Source organism: Vitis vinifera, chromosome 8 (assembly GCF_030704535.1).
Source record: "Vitis vinifera cultivar Pinot Noir 40024 chromosome 8, ASM3070453v1".
Classification (NCBI taxonomy): domain Eukaryota; kingdom Viridiplantae; phylum Streptophyta; class Magnoliopsida; order Vitales; family Vitaceae; genus Vitis; species Vitis vinifera.
Window position 1 is genome coordinate 9,812,041 of NC_081812.1, and position 14,564 is coordinate 9,826,604.

The window sequence follows — 14,564 nt, forward strand, 5'->3', positions numbered from 1 at the left end:
ATGATTTTAAAAAGTGTTTTTAACTTTTTTTAACATTTGAAAATTTTTATCTTTCAAATATTAAAAATGTTATAAACATTTCATAAAATTACTGTCAAACGTAGTCTTAGTTCAATAGACCTCATTATCTAATTAATCTAACCAAAATTTTAAAATAAAAGACTTAATTAATTTAAATTAAACACTCCTAAAATGCCCTTAATCCTAATTAATTTTTTTATACATAATTAATTCTAATTAATTTTTAATAAATATATTAATCATAATTAACTTCAGACTATCATCAATTAGAATAATTAAAAAAAATTTAAATACTAAAAAGTCAAGATATTAAATAAAAATTACTTCCTAATTAGTCTTGAATATTTTTTATTCAATAGATTAAATTTTGTTAACCTCAATTTTTATTAATTAAAATCACTAAATTTTACTGTTCAGTATCATTTTTTTCCTTTTCCTTTTAGTTTTTCTTAATATTTTGTGTGCTAAATGGGGAAAAAAAAATGTCTAAACTTTCAAGACTTTTTAAATCTGAAATTATTTTTTCTTTAAAAAAAAAAAAATCTTTATCATCTTCCTAGACAAAAACCTAATTTTTCAAATTAAATCCTAAATAAAAAGAAAAAAGGGAAAAAAAAAGTTTGAAGCCTTGAATTTGAAATCCTAAAATTTCTTTTTAAGGCTTTGTGCACTTCCAAAAATACCATATCTTACCTTATCTTATTTCATCATTTCATATCATTAATTGTAATTAAATTTCTTTAAATTTTTATATATAAAATCTATTTAATTTTAATTAAAAATGTATAATTAAAATTTTTATTAAATATTTAATATTAATTAATCTTATATTATCATTAATTAAAATTACTAATATTAAAAATAATATGTTTTACATAGACTAATATTAAATAGTATCCTTTCTAAATTTATTAATACACTTTCAAATTAATTAAAATACTAATTAATACACTATTAAACCAAAAATTTCCAAGTCAAAATCTAAATATTAACTCTTGTGTACTTTTCAAATCAAACCTTAAATGAAGAAAAAGATCTAAAACCCTAAATCTAATTTCTTTTTCATTACATTAACCTATGGAGTTCATATCCGAAGACACCAAACACATACTTATTAGGAAGATTTGAAGAGAAAGCAAGGTACATCTATCATCATGAATACCCTTGGTGGTTTTGTTGTCAACAAAGAAAAGATTTTTGACTCCATTGACTCCTCAATAAGAAGATGCCTTCAAATTGACTCATATGATTGAAGGGAATATAGATATGATTCTACAAATGGTGTTTGAGAAGTAGGAAGATTTGAACAAAAAGCAAGGTACATATATCATCATGAAATCCTTTATAGTCTTGTTGTCGATGAAGGAAAGATTTTTGACTCAATTGACACCTCAATTAGAAGGTGACTTCAAATTGTATCGTATCATTGAAGAGAATTTAAATTTGGTTCTACAAATGGTTATTGAGAAGGAACTTGAAGAGAAATGGAGGACTAAGGTTATGTAATTATGGTTAGAGATTGATCCAATGACTTCATCAAATCAAGATTGAGGGAGAGAGGGGGCTCAAATTCTTGAAAAGATGGGGTTTTAGGAGTAAGTTTCTTTCTGCATTGCAAATTAAAACTTCAAAACAAGAAAAAAAAAAAAAAAAAAAAAGGAAAAAAGATAAATAGTGAAAAAAGAAATTAAAAAAAAAATCAACTTCAAAAGAAAGAAAAAAAAGTGAATTAGTTCAAGTCACGTTTTGATCATGATTTGTGCTAAAGAAAAAAAAAATTGGATTATTTCACGTATTTATAAAATGAAGCAAAAACATAAATCTTTTTATGTTTAAAGAATTAGGGGCATTTTGGTATTTTTAATTTTTTGTGAAGGGATTTTTAATGGCCATTAAGCAAAAACTTTTACAAGGGATGTCACTGTAGTTTTAAGGGACTAAAATATAATTTTTAGATACCTCAATCTCTGTCAGAATATTCAGGAAGGTATTCAAGTTAAGCAGAAGATAGGTTAAGAATCTAAAGATACATTAGTTGAATGTGGGCTATTAAAAAATCTGAGCCTGGTCTGGTCCATGCTAGGACTCAAACTAATGAGGGCCCAAGTTGGGTTAAACTTGGCTAGCTAGATTTGGGTCGCTAAAAAATATGGGCCTGATTGGCACAAACTAAAGACCAACAGAGGAAGCTAGGCCCATGTTAAGACCAATCAACACATCTTAAGGCATAAGGGATTTAAGATTGATTAGTAAGGTGCTTGTCCATCTACTTATAAAATTTACATCCTTCTTATTAGATGTCTGGAAATATTTTTCATTTTATTTATTTTTAGTAATTCATGCTGCCAATCATCAATTATCATTTCCAAGAATGATTAAACAATGATAAGAACTTGACAATCTAAATGATCAAAATCCATGCCCAACTTTGCATTTGAATTGAGTATCACTAAACAAGTTGTGACACACCAAATAGAATTACACCTATTTCAATCTCTTCTCTATTTCATTTTTCTTTTCAACCCTTTTTTCTAGAATTGAAATCTCTAGGAGTCCTACATCCTTCAAATTATACCCTACAAATAATTGTACAATTTTTGGGTTGTCTTTCCTTACAATAATTTCTAATTAACTTTCATGTTAAGGTAAAAAATCCATTAGGTTCCCAAAGAAAGAAAAAACTTATCTTGAATGACTCAAGGAGGCATGAGCACCTAAAACAACTTATTGTTTTGTACTTGGCAAAGAAAAAATTTAAATAGTGGGTGCTCAAGATTTATGAGGGAGACCTCTCAAAGTTTGCAAGTCTTACTTAGAATAAATGTGCATTTGTGCATTAGTGTCTTTTTTCTTATTAAATTTTTTTTTTATTAAAGGTTTAAAGCATAATTTGTTGAGCCTTATGTAAACTTTATGGCAAATGTTTTAAAATGATATTTGAATCAACTTACTACATCGTTAAAGGTATTCAAGATGATAAAATTATTTTTAAGCATCACATAAGTAAACTAATTAATATTAAAAAATATAATGACTATGATAATGACTTTTCTTCTATATATAATTAAAATTGTTTGTGGCATAAGGGGTTGGAATATGTTAACATAGACCTCATTATCTAATTCAAAAAATATAAATTATAAGATGCCTTCTCAAAATTATTTTTGAGAAAAATAAAATTTGTTAAGCGTGATAAATGGGAAAAGCATATTAAAAAGAATATTTTAAAAACAAAAATATGATTGCTATATCATGACTTTCATAATTGCTTCTTGTGTATTTATTTGGTCTTTTTAGGCTTTTTATTCTTAGAGGAAAGTATTATGTATTTGTTATTTTAATAACTTAGATATATATGAATTATATTTTTGGGTAATAGAAATAAACATTTTCTTACTTTCTCAAAGTTTTGTAAAAAGGTTGAAACTTAAAAATCTATTACAATCACTTATACGAGAAGTGATCATAGGGGAGAATTGGAAAGGTTTGATTTTTAAAACTTTTACGTTGCTCTTGTTATTGAGCATAATTGTTTGGCTCTTATGGCACCTTAACAAATGAGTTATTGGACAAATAGAACTAAGGAACGACAAAAACTTTGCTTAGTGAAAATAATTTATTAAATTATTTTTTTGAAAGTGATTAATATTTTCTACTTGTTATATTTTTTAAATAAACTTTTAATGATATCCATTTTAAAGAAAACCTCCCATGAGCTTAAAAAGACACACACGAAAACAAAAACAAAAACAAAAATTCAAACTTTTAGAATTCACAACACATCATTTGCCGGTAAGGATATGTGTGAACATCAAGATCAAAGAAGAGGCCAAGGAAATGGATGGGATTGAGGATGAGAACAAAGGTAAGGTTGAAGGTAAGGATGAGAAGAAAAACAAGAGTGAGACTAGGATGATGTTGAGGTCAACCTCCATTAGAGGCTTCTTATACTATAGATGGACCTTCACAAATTGCCCAACAACATGGTCATCATAGATGCCCTAAACAAAAGAGAAGAGTATGGAAAGTGGACTTGTGCCCCAGTGGGTACCCATGTAACTTGTAGCAATGGTCCACAATGTGCCCTGTGAGCCTAGAATGAGAACATATTGGGCGATCATGCTTGGGCTTACCCTAAGAAGAGGAAGTTGCAACAGAGGGTGACAACAAAGAGGTGCTAAATGCAAGGGATTCGGACAGAGTAGGGGAACTAGATCTAATAGTGCATTGTCGTTCTTCTTGAACGACAAGATTGAAAACCTTTGCAACAAGGGGTAATGTGTCAAATATCAAAATATGTCTTATCATCCCTATTGTTCTAAGGGTATTAAAACAGGACAAAAAACTTATCATTGATAGGTCGAAGTGTGACAATGCATTGTCCTTGAAATAGACCCACCCTCCTCGAAGACGAACTCGGTGCACTAGGGTACTAGTGGTCTACATCTAGGATCTAACAACCACTGCATCTCGCCTTTGGTGCACTCTGTAGGCGAGACATGTATAGCGCGAGTTCTGAAATATTCCTCCAGATAGATGTATAAATGAGTGGAAAATGAAGCATAACATTGGAAGATTTAGAAGTATTCTTTAAAAATTTGGTATGTTAAGAATTGACGGGTGACCTGCTTTTATAGACCACTAACACAATCCCAACAAAACTCTACTTGTAGTCGGAACCAATGACACAGTCCCAATGGGACTCTTCCCAAAGAGTTGGCCAAATAAGTCAAACGAAATAAAATTAAATTTAAAAAAAAAATTCTTTTGAATTTTGTAAAAATTATTTGAGGTCGCGTGCATATGCAAAGAAGGGGACCCCGTGTAGGAAACGATACACATTAAGGAATTATAGCCCAACCAGTCTGAAGCCCCACTCAAATGGGCTTGGTCCCCATAGGCATGCGAGACTCTCCTACACCTTTCCACAAACCCATTAGGTTAAGGAAAGTGGGCTAGTTAATAAACCCATAAAAAGTGTTTCTCCTTTTCCTATGTGGGACAAGCTAAAACACTTAAAGCGCTTTTTCACATTTACACTCTTCCTACAATCCCCCACAGAGTGTAGACATGAAGAAAGAAAATTTTGGAGGAGAATAGAATCCAATGCATTAGTACTAGTTCCCAAAGGCTATGAACCTATCTTAGGACAAATAAGTATCAAATCACAAAACACGATGAAAATAAATTTCTATAAACTAGTGTTTCTTGATGTAACTCAAGGGACCTTTATCCATATTAGTTTTCTCAATTGCACTACGAGTCGTACAAAACGAGTTGGCACAAATAGGTCATGCGCTCTGCTTGGATATTCATGAGAGCTCTAGAGAATCTACCTAAGTTCTCATAGGAAGCAGTCCCACCTCCACTCTCAATAGGTGAATCCATCAAGTATGTTTTGCATTAAACATACCATCCATAAGGAATATGTTACTCATTAAGAACAAACACTCAACCTTAGTCAATGCAAAATACATTCTATCTACACTATAGGAATAAACTCTCATACAATTAAAGTTGATAGAGCACTTCAAGTCAACAAGTGATTTGTTATTACCCATATGAACCTACTTCATGGAATTTCCATTCTAATAGGTTAGTTACCACCACTCTTGACTTCTGTTATAAGCATAAGCCCTACCTCCCTCGATGTTTCTTCCACTAGTTTCTTATTTAGTGGTTTGATCAAAGGATCGACCAAATTCAACTTTGATCTCACAAATTCTAGGGATATAACCCATGTTTCAAGTAATTGTTGCACAATATTATGTCTTAGGCATATGTGTCTGATCTTCCCATTAAATATTTTACTCTTAGCCTTAGCAATTGTAGCTTGCCTATCACAACGCATAGACATAGACAGGACTGGTCTCGTCCATAAAGAGATATCTACTTAAAGGTTTCTAACTCACTCAACCTCAAAACTTGCCTTTACTAAGGCAATAAACTCAGTCTCCATAGTAGACCGAGTAATGCAAGTTTGCTTGGCAGACTTCCAAGAAACTGCACCTCCTCCAAGGGTAAAAACATACCCACTAGTGGATTTCATCTCATCTAAATCAAATATCCAATTTGCATCACTAAATCCTTGAAGGACACTTGGAAATCCATTATAGCACAAACTATAGTTCATAGTGCCTCTCAAATACTTAAGGACTCTACGAACAACAATCCAATAGTCCTGATTAGGACTTTGGGTGTATCGACTCAATCTACCTACTACATAAGCAATGTCAGGTCTGGTACAATTCATTAAGTACATTAGGCTCCCTATGAGCTGAGCATACTCGATTTGGGCAATATCATGTTTTCTAATTTTCTTCAGTTGTGAGCTAGAATCATAAAGAGTTGACACTAGTTTACAATCAAAGTGTTCAAACTTCCTTAAGATCTTCTTAACATAGTGTTCTTGAGAAAGTTTAAGCTCATTAGGTGTTCTAGTTATTTTGATTCTTAGAACCACCTCTGCCTCTCTTAAGTCTTTCATGCCAAACTTAGAACCTAGGAGTTCTTGGTCTCACACACAACCTCTAAGCTAGTTCCAAAAATCAACATGTCATCAACATAAAGGTAGATGACTACACATGTGTTATCCTCATACTAGTTGTAGATACACTTACTTATCAGAATCATTAATGGAATATCCATTAGTTACTAACACATGATCAAACTTGTTATGCCATTATTTAGGTGCTTATTTTTAACCCATATAGTGATTTAACCAGCCTACACACTTTTTTCGCCTTCTTTGGAACTACACAACCCTCAGGTTGTTCCATATAAATTTTCTCTTCCAAATCCCCATTCAAGAATGTAGTCTTGACATACATTTGGTGTATAACCATATATATTATGAATGGAAGCTAGAGCAATCAATACTCTAATTGACGTTATTCTAGTTATAGGGGAAAAAATGTCAAAATAATCTACATCCATCATTTGTTTAAAGCCTTTGGCAACTAAACGAGCTTTATACTTCTCTATGGACCCATCTTGTTTTAACTTTCTTTTAAAGATCCACTTACAACCAATAATCTTTGTACCAGGAGGTAAATCTACTAACTCCCATGTGTGGTTATACATGATTGATTTGATTTCACTATTAATAGTCTTCTTTCAAAATGGCGCATCAGGCAAAGTGATAGCTTCTTTGTAGGATCTAGGGTCCTCATCTATTACGAAAGTGTAGAAACTATCTCCAAGGTTTTTTTTTTCCTATCTCTTTTACTCCTTCTAGGTTCAAATTCAGAAGGTTCAACAAACTCATCTTTACTTGTTTTTTGAACTTATTGTTTACCACCACTTAGTTTCACAGGAAAGATGTTTTCAAAGAAATCTGCATTTCTTTGTTTCTATTATGGCATTTTCATCTACAAGACTATTTTCTGACTTAGTAACAAGAAACCTATATGTTGCACTATTCTCAACATAGACAATGAACATTGCATCAAAGGTTTTAGGACCCAGTTTTCATTTTTTAGGTTAAGGAAAAAGAACTTTAGCTAAACACCCCCACACTTTCAGGTATGCTATATTAGGTGCATAACCCTTCCACAACTCATAAGGAGTTTTACCAGTTTTCTTGTAAAGTATTCTATTTTGAATATGACAAACAGAGAGGATAACTTTCCTCTACAAGTTTAAGGGTGCTCCTAAACTTACCAATATTGCATTCATCATTTCTTTTAAGGTCCTATTTTTCCTTTCTGTTACTCCATTACACTCAGAGGAATAAGGAGGAGTAGTTTCATGAATGATTCCATGATTTTCACAAAAAGAATTAAAGGGTTGGACTCATACTCTCCTCCCCTATCATTTCTAAGTTTTTTAATTTTCTTAATTAGTAGATTTTCCACTTCATTTTTGTACTTGATGAAAGCATCTCTTGCTTCATCTTTGTTTCTCAAAAAATATACCCTTGTATGTCTTAAGTAGTCATCTATGAAAGTTATGTAGAATCTTTTACCACCTCTAGTCATTGTATTTTTTAGGCCTCCTAAGTTACTGTGTATTAAACTTAGTAGATCTAATTCTCTTTCTACTGATTTGCATGATTTCTTTGTGGTTTTTTATTCTACACAGGATTCGCATTTTCCATGGTTTTCTAAGGACAACTTAGGGGTTAAACTCAATTCAATCATTTTCTTCATATATAAAAAGTTCACATGTCCTAATCTACTATGGAAAATATCACAAGCATCAACTATGTAAGCAAAAGAAGAATGTGCATTATTATTGATAATATCATAAACATTTAACATAAATAAATCCTGATTACAATAGCCCTTCCCCACAAATACATCATTCTTGGTTAGAACTATTTTATCATAGTCAAACAAGATCCTCACTCCTGTTTTCCCAAGCAGAGATATTGACACCAAGTTCTGGAGAATATCTAGCACATGTAGAACATCACTGAGGGTGAGTGTTTTTCCAGGGGTTAGCTTGAAAAGAAATTTCTCTTTGCCAATCACTAGGATAGATCTAGAATCACCTATGAACACTTGTTCCTTTCCTTCCTTTACAGTGGTATATGAAACAAATGCACTTTTGTTGCCACAGATGTGCTTGGTAGCCCTAGATTCTACGACCTAGTTCTTCATATTGGTGACCAAGCTCACCTTAGAGGAGACTACTACTATGATCTTTGCTAGATTTGCCTTTGAATTGGTCTTCTCAATTCTCTTCCTATGGCAGCATTGAGCTTCATGGAGTCCACCTTGCCACAGACAAAGCAATTACCCCATTTTTTAATAGTTGGGTTATGAACCTTATTTGTTGCATTGGGCTTGGTCCTAGAGTTTTACTTTCTGAACCTTTTTTTTTTTTTTTTAGGTTTGGGTTTTTCTTCTACTACATTAGCCTTAGAAGACAGTTCCTTAGTTTTCTCAACATTGTCCCTATTTCGGTTTTATGCATCAATCTTAATATAGGTTATGACATCTTTTAAGGGCATTTGTTTCCTTTTATATTTCATGTTATTTTTGTAGTCTTTCCAAGACTCTAGAAGAGTCTCTACTAAGTAACCGGCCACAAAAGGTTCAGGTAATTTAATGTCTTCAATAGCTAAGTCATTAATCAATAAATAGTAGTCATGGATTTGATATGATACATCTCTATTCTTGGTCATTTGGAAATTTCTAAAATTTTGTATGGCATATTTCTGAGCTCCTACATATTCCAAAATACATTTTTTATTCATTTCATCCCAAATTTCTTTTGCAACTTTATACTGACAATAAACATCAAAAAGTTAATTTGAAAGGGTACTCATAATAGCATGTCTAACTTGTTTATTTCTAGTTTCCTAGGTAGGAAACAAATCAAAACCATCTTTTGGTTGTAGGTCAGTCAAAATGTGTTCCAAGTTCACTACATCAATTGATGAGAAAACCCTTTCTTACCATTTCTTAAAGAATGACTCATTGAAGGGATCAATCTTAGAGGTATTAGGACGTGTGTGAAATAGGGAAGCTTCCATTGATATTTTTCAAGATTGTTGATCTAAGGGTATTAAAATAGGACAAAAAACTTATCAGTGATATGCTGAGGCATGACAATGCAGTATCCTTGAAATAGATTCACCTTCCTTGAAGATGAACTTGGTGTACTAGGATACTAGTAGTCTACCTCCAAGATTCAACAACCAGTGTATCTCGCCTTTGGTGCACTCTATAGGCGAGATGTGTACAACTCAAGTTTTGAAATATTCCTCCAGATAAATGTATGAATGAGTCGAAAGAGAAACAGAACGTTGGAAGGTTTAGAAGTATTCTTTGAAAAATTGGTATGTTGAGAGTTAAGGGGTGACCTACTTTTATAAACCACTATTACAGTCTCAACTAGACTCTACTTGTAATTGGAACCACTAACACAATCCCAATGGGACTCTACTTGTAGTCTGAACCACTAACACAATCCTAATGGGACTTTTCCTAAAAAGTCAGCCAAATAAGTCAAACTAAATTAAATTAAATTAAAAAAAATTATTTTGAATTTTGTAAAAATTAGTCGAGGTCACGTGTGTATGTAGGTAGGGACCCCTTGCATAGGATGCATATGCTGACGCAACGCACATTAAGGAATTCTGACCCAACCAGCCCAAAGCCCCACTCAAATGGACTTGGGCCCCATGGGCGCGTGAGGCTCTCCTACACTTCTCCACAAGCCCATCAAGCTAAGGAAAGTGGGCTAGTTAATAAACCCACAAAAAGTGTTCCTCTTTTTCTTATGTGGGATAAGCTAAAACACTTAAAGCACCTTTTCACATTTACACTCTTCCTACAATCCCAACATAAGATTCATTCAAGCCCATCAAAAATTGCATCACATATTCTTGCTATTGATAATCCATCTATGCTTTCATTCCACCACATTGACAAATAAATGGGAATGAGTTACAAATTCTTGTGTTCATCCTAAAGAATTTTCAAATGGGTATAATAAAGTATTGATATCAAGGGAACCTTGAGACAAACCGTGCAGTTGTTGATTAATCTAAAAAATGCGTTGGGCGATGCTATAATGAAACTGATTGTGTAGATCTGCCCAAACAACTTGAGTGATGTCCAGGTAGAGGAGACTATCAGCAATCTCTTTGGAAGCGACATTGAAAAGCCAAGAAGTGTCCATACTATTACATCTTGACCAAACCCCAACAAAAGGATCCTATGGAGGTGGTTGCGAAATCGATCCATCGACAAAACCAAGTTTATGCTTGGCATTGAGAGCCATAAGCATGGCTCGGCCCCAAGTGTTGTAGTTGGGGCCAATGAGGAGATGAGAAACAAGAACCAATTCGGGATGGTCACCTCTATGTAAGAAAAATAGAATGCTAGTGCTATCCATGGAAAAAGAAGAATCGTGGTGAGCCATGGTACTAGTGGAAGAAGAGGGTGTGAGTGGCTGGAATCGGTTAGTGTTGTTATTCTGACCACCATGAGCCATTTTAGCAAAAAGATAGAAGAGCAACAAAAGAAAAATGCTCTGATACCATATTATGAGGAGAGAATGGAAAGGAGAAAAACATTCTCATTTCATTGTATATCTCTTTTATAGTCTGAAGGTACAAAAAAAAAATATTGCAGAGTGCTCTACCTTACATTGCCAAAGGAGATAGGTTGTACAGCTCATCACTATTCTCATAAACTATAGAATGTTCTATACTAATATAACTGTTATAAGAGAAAAAATAAATAAATAAATGCTAGTATGCTAAAACTTAAAACTATTAATTGTATTGTATATATTTAGATCAAGATTGTTTTTATGATAATTTTATTTTGATGCATGTATATATGTTTTTCCATTTTGATACAGTTGATGTTAGTTGTTTATGAGATTTGGAATATAATTATTTTGTTTATGATACACTGTGATTATGATATAAACAGGTTGATTGTAAATATTTAATTTAAATTAAAAACATCTTTTGAAAATATGATTTTTGCATAAATTTGTAAATTATAAGTACATTAAAATGGTCTTTTTAAAAGATAATTTCATTAAATAAAATTAATTTTTTCAAAAGATAATTCCATTGAGTAAAATCGTCTTTTTGAATGAGAATTTCATTCAATGAAATTGTGTGTTGAAAATATTATTTAAAAATAGGAAATCGTTTTTCCAAAAGTCGATTCCAATGTAATTTTTCAAAAGTGATTTTAGGAATGCTAATATTAATTGCACTATTGGAACTTTAAAACCTTTTTTTTTAAACAAGCTTACAAAGTAAAATCAACTTTCAATATCAACACAATTTATAAATTTTTATTAAAATTATCTTGTTGAAAAAACGATTTTGATGGGTCACCATAACCGTTGTATTTTTAGAATATTCGTAAATACCATTTTTAAATATACATGGTAGTGTACAAAAAAGGGTCTATGACTATGGTTTTGTCACTTCAAAGTGAAAAGAAAAAAGAAAGGAAAGGAGATTAAGGTTGGCGTTAAACCTTAATAGACATGATTTGATAAACAAGAGCAGCCAAAAGCCACATGAGTAAGAAGGTCAAGGATGGTTTTTGTCTATCAACCAGAATAATCAAATTCAATTATGGTGGGTAGTTTAATTTTTGCAATGGAGAGGAGGTCAAGTAATAATAAATGTTGTAGAGTAATAAAAAAAAATTGTAAAGGCAATAAGGAGGCTAAAAAGATAAAATGAAAATATAAACTTAAAAATTAGTTAATTATTTTTATTTATTATTTAATTTTATTTTTTATTTTAAGTAATATAATTAATTTATTTTATCAAACATACTTATTTATTAAATAACTTAAATTAAGTTATTAAGTTATTTTAAATTATTGAATTAGTTTACCAAACACTCACAAATATCAAACTAATTTCTTTCCCAAAAAAACTAAAAAAAGAAAAAAAGGCAAACTCATATTCTAATAATTCGTTTTGTTTTTATTTATATTTTTCCAAGAACCCATTTCTTTTTCTCTCCAACCCTTCGGACTACACTTTCCTCTATATATATATATTCATTTTTATTTTTTTTAATCATATTTATTACCTAATACATATAAATAAATATAAATATAAATATAAATATTTAACGACCTTTAATTCTACATTTATTTTTAGATGATAAATGTACAAATAATATAGGTAAAATATAATAATCTTTAAAATTATAAAACAATAAAATTCCTAACTTTTGGAACCTTAATAAAATTGAATAATAAAATTATCTTTCGCTTTTGGATATACCTTCTTATCACTTAACTGTATACAAATATTATTTAATAAAATTAAAAATACTAATATATTTACACTTCATCTTTATCTTAATTTACTCTATTAATATTATAAAAAAATATATATTACTTAGAATGTATTCAATAGTGATTCTAGAAAATGTTTTTAATTAATATTTTAAATTTTTTATTTTTTAAATACCAAAAAAGTTATAAATCCCGGATAAAATTACAATCAAACAAGCTTTTAATGAACATAAAAAATACTAATATATTTATATTTTATATTTATCTTAACAAATAAACTAATTTTCTGGAATCAAAGCATGGACTGCTGTTGTTGGGGAGGTGTAACCTGGGATACCACAGGTCATGTTGCCTCTCTTGATCGCAGTAGCCAATTAATTTATGGTGGATTCAGTAACTCCAGTAGCATTTTCAGTCTACAACATCTCCAGAGCTTGAATTTGGCTAACACCTTCTACTTTTCTCAAATTCCATCAGGATTCCACGAGCATGGTAATGTGACTTACCTGATCAATTAGTTAAAAGTATGTCTTTTCTGGGCAGATTCCGATCGAGATTTCATGCTTAAGAACGTTGGTTACCATCGATATCACTAGCTTTAATTACCGCATTGGAATCCCTACACTGAAGCTTGAGAGCCCAAATCTGAGAATGCTGATTCAGAACCTCAAAGATCTTAGAGAACTCCATCTTAACGGTTTAGACATATTGGCCCAGAGGAAGGAGTGGTGCCAGGCATTATCATCTTCAGTTCCTGATCTCCAAGTTCTGAGCATGTCCTAGTGTTTTCTTTCAGGCCCTATTCATCCTTCCCTTATGAAGCTTCACTCCCTTTCAGTTATTCGTCTGGATTATAACTTCACAATACTTCTCAATACTGGAAAGGCTTTTCGAATCTTGTGAATCTTGACTTAGGTCACAATGTACTGCATGGGAGTCTTCCATGGTCCCTGTTCTCTCACCCATCATTGCAGAGGATAAGGCTTAAAAATAACCAATTTTCTGGTCAAATTGAAGCCCTTAATTTGAGTAGCAACAATCTAAAAGGGCCAATACCCATGTCTGTCTTTGATCTCCGGGGTCTTCACATCCTTGAACTCTCCTCCAACAAACTCAATAGCACACTAGAACTAAGCATATTTCAAAAACTAGGGAACCTACTTCTCTCAATCTTTCGCACAACAAGTTGTCATTCATTGAGGAGAGTTTCTATTCCACCCTTTCTAAATTCCCCCAGTTCACCACATTAAAATTGTCTTCTTGCAACCTAAGAAGATTCCCTGATTTAAGGAACCACGTACTTTTTTTTTACATATTTAGACCATTCACAAAACCAAATTCAGAGGGAAATTCCTGATTAGGTTTGGAAGAATGGTAATGGCCATCTTATGCGTTTGAAACTCTCTCATAATTTTCTGGTGGATCTGCAAGAACCTTTTTCCAATCTTCCTCCTCATCTGTCTACCCTTGACCTACATTCAAACCTGCTCCATGGTCGAATCCCCATTTCACCCAAAATTTTCTGCTATGTGGATTATACTCAACCAACAGATCCTGAAGATATTGGTTCCTACATCTCCTTCACTATTTTCTTCTCTTTCAAAGATAACATCTCAGGAATCATTCCTGCATCCATTCTTGACTTCTCTAACAACGCTTTGAATTGGTGGAATACCTTTATGTTTGATTGAGAACGAGGGTCTTGTGGTTCTGAATCTACGGAGAAACATGTTTAGCAGGATTAGATCTGGGAATTTTCAAGGCAACTGTAATTTACAGACTCTGGATCTTAATGGGAATCTTTT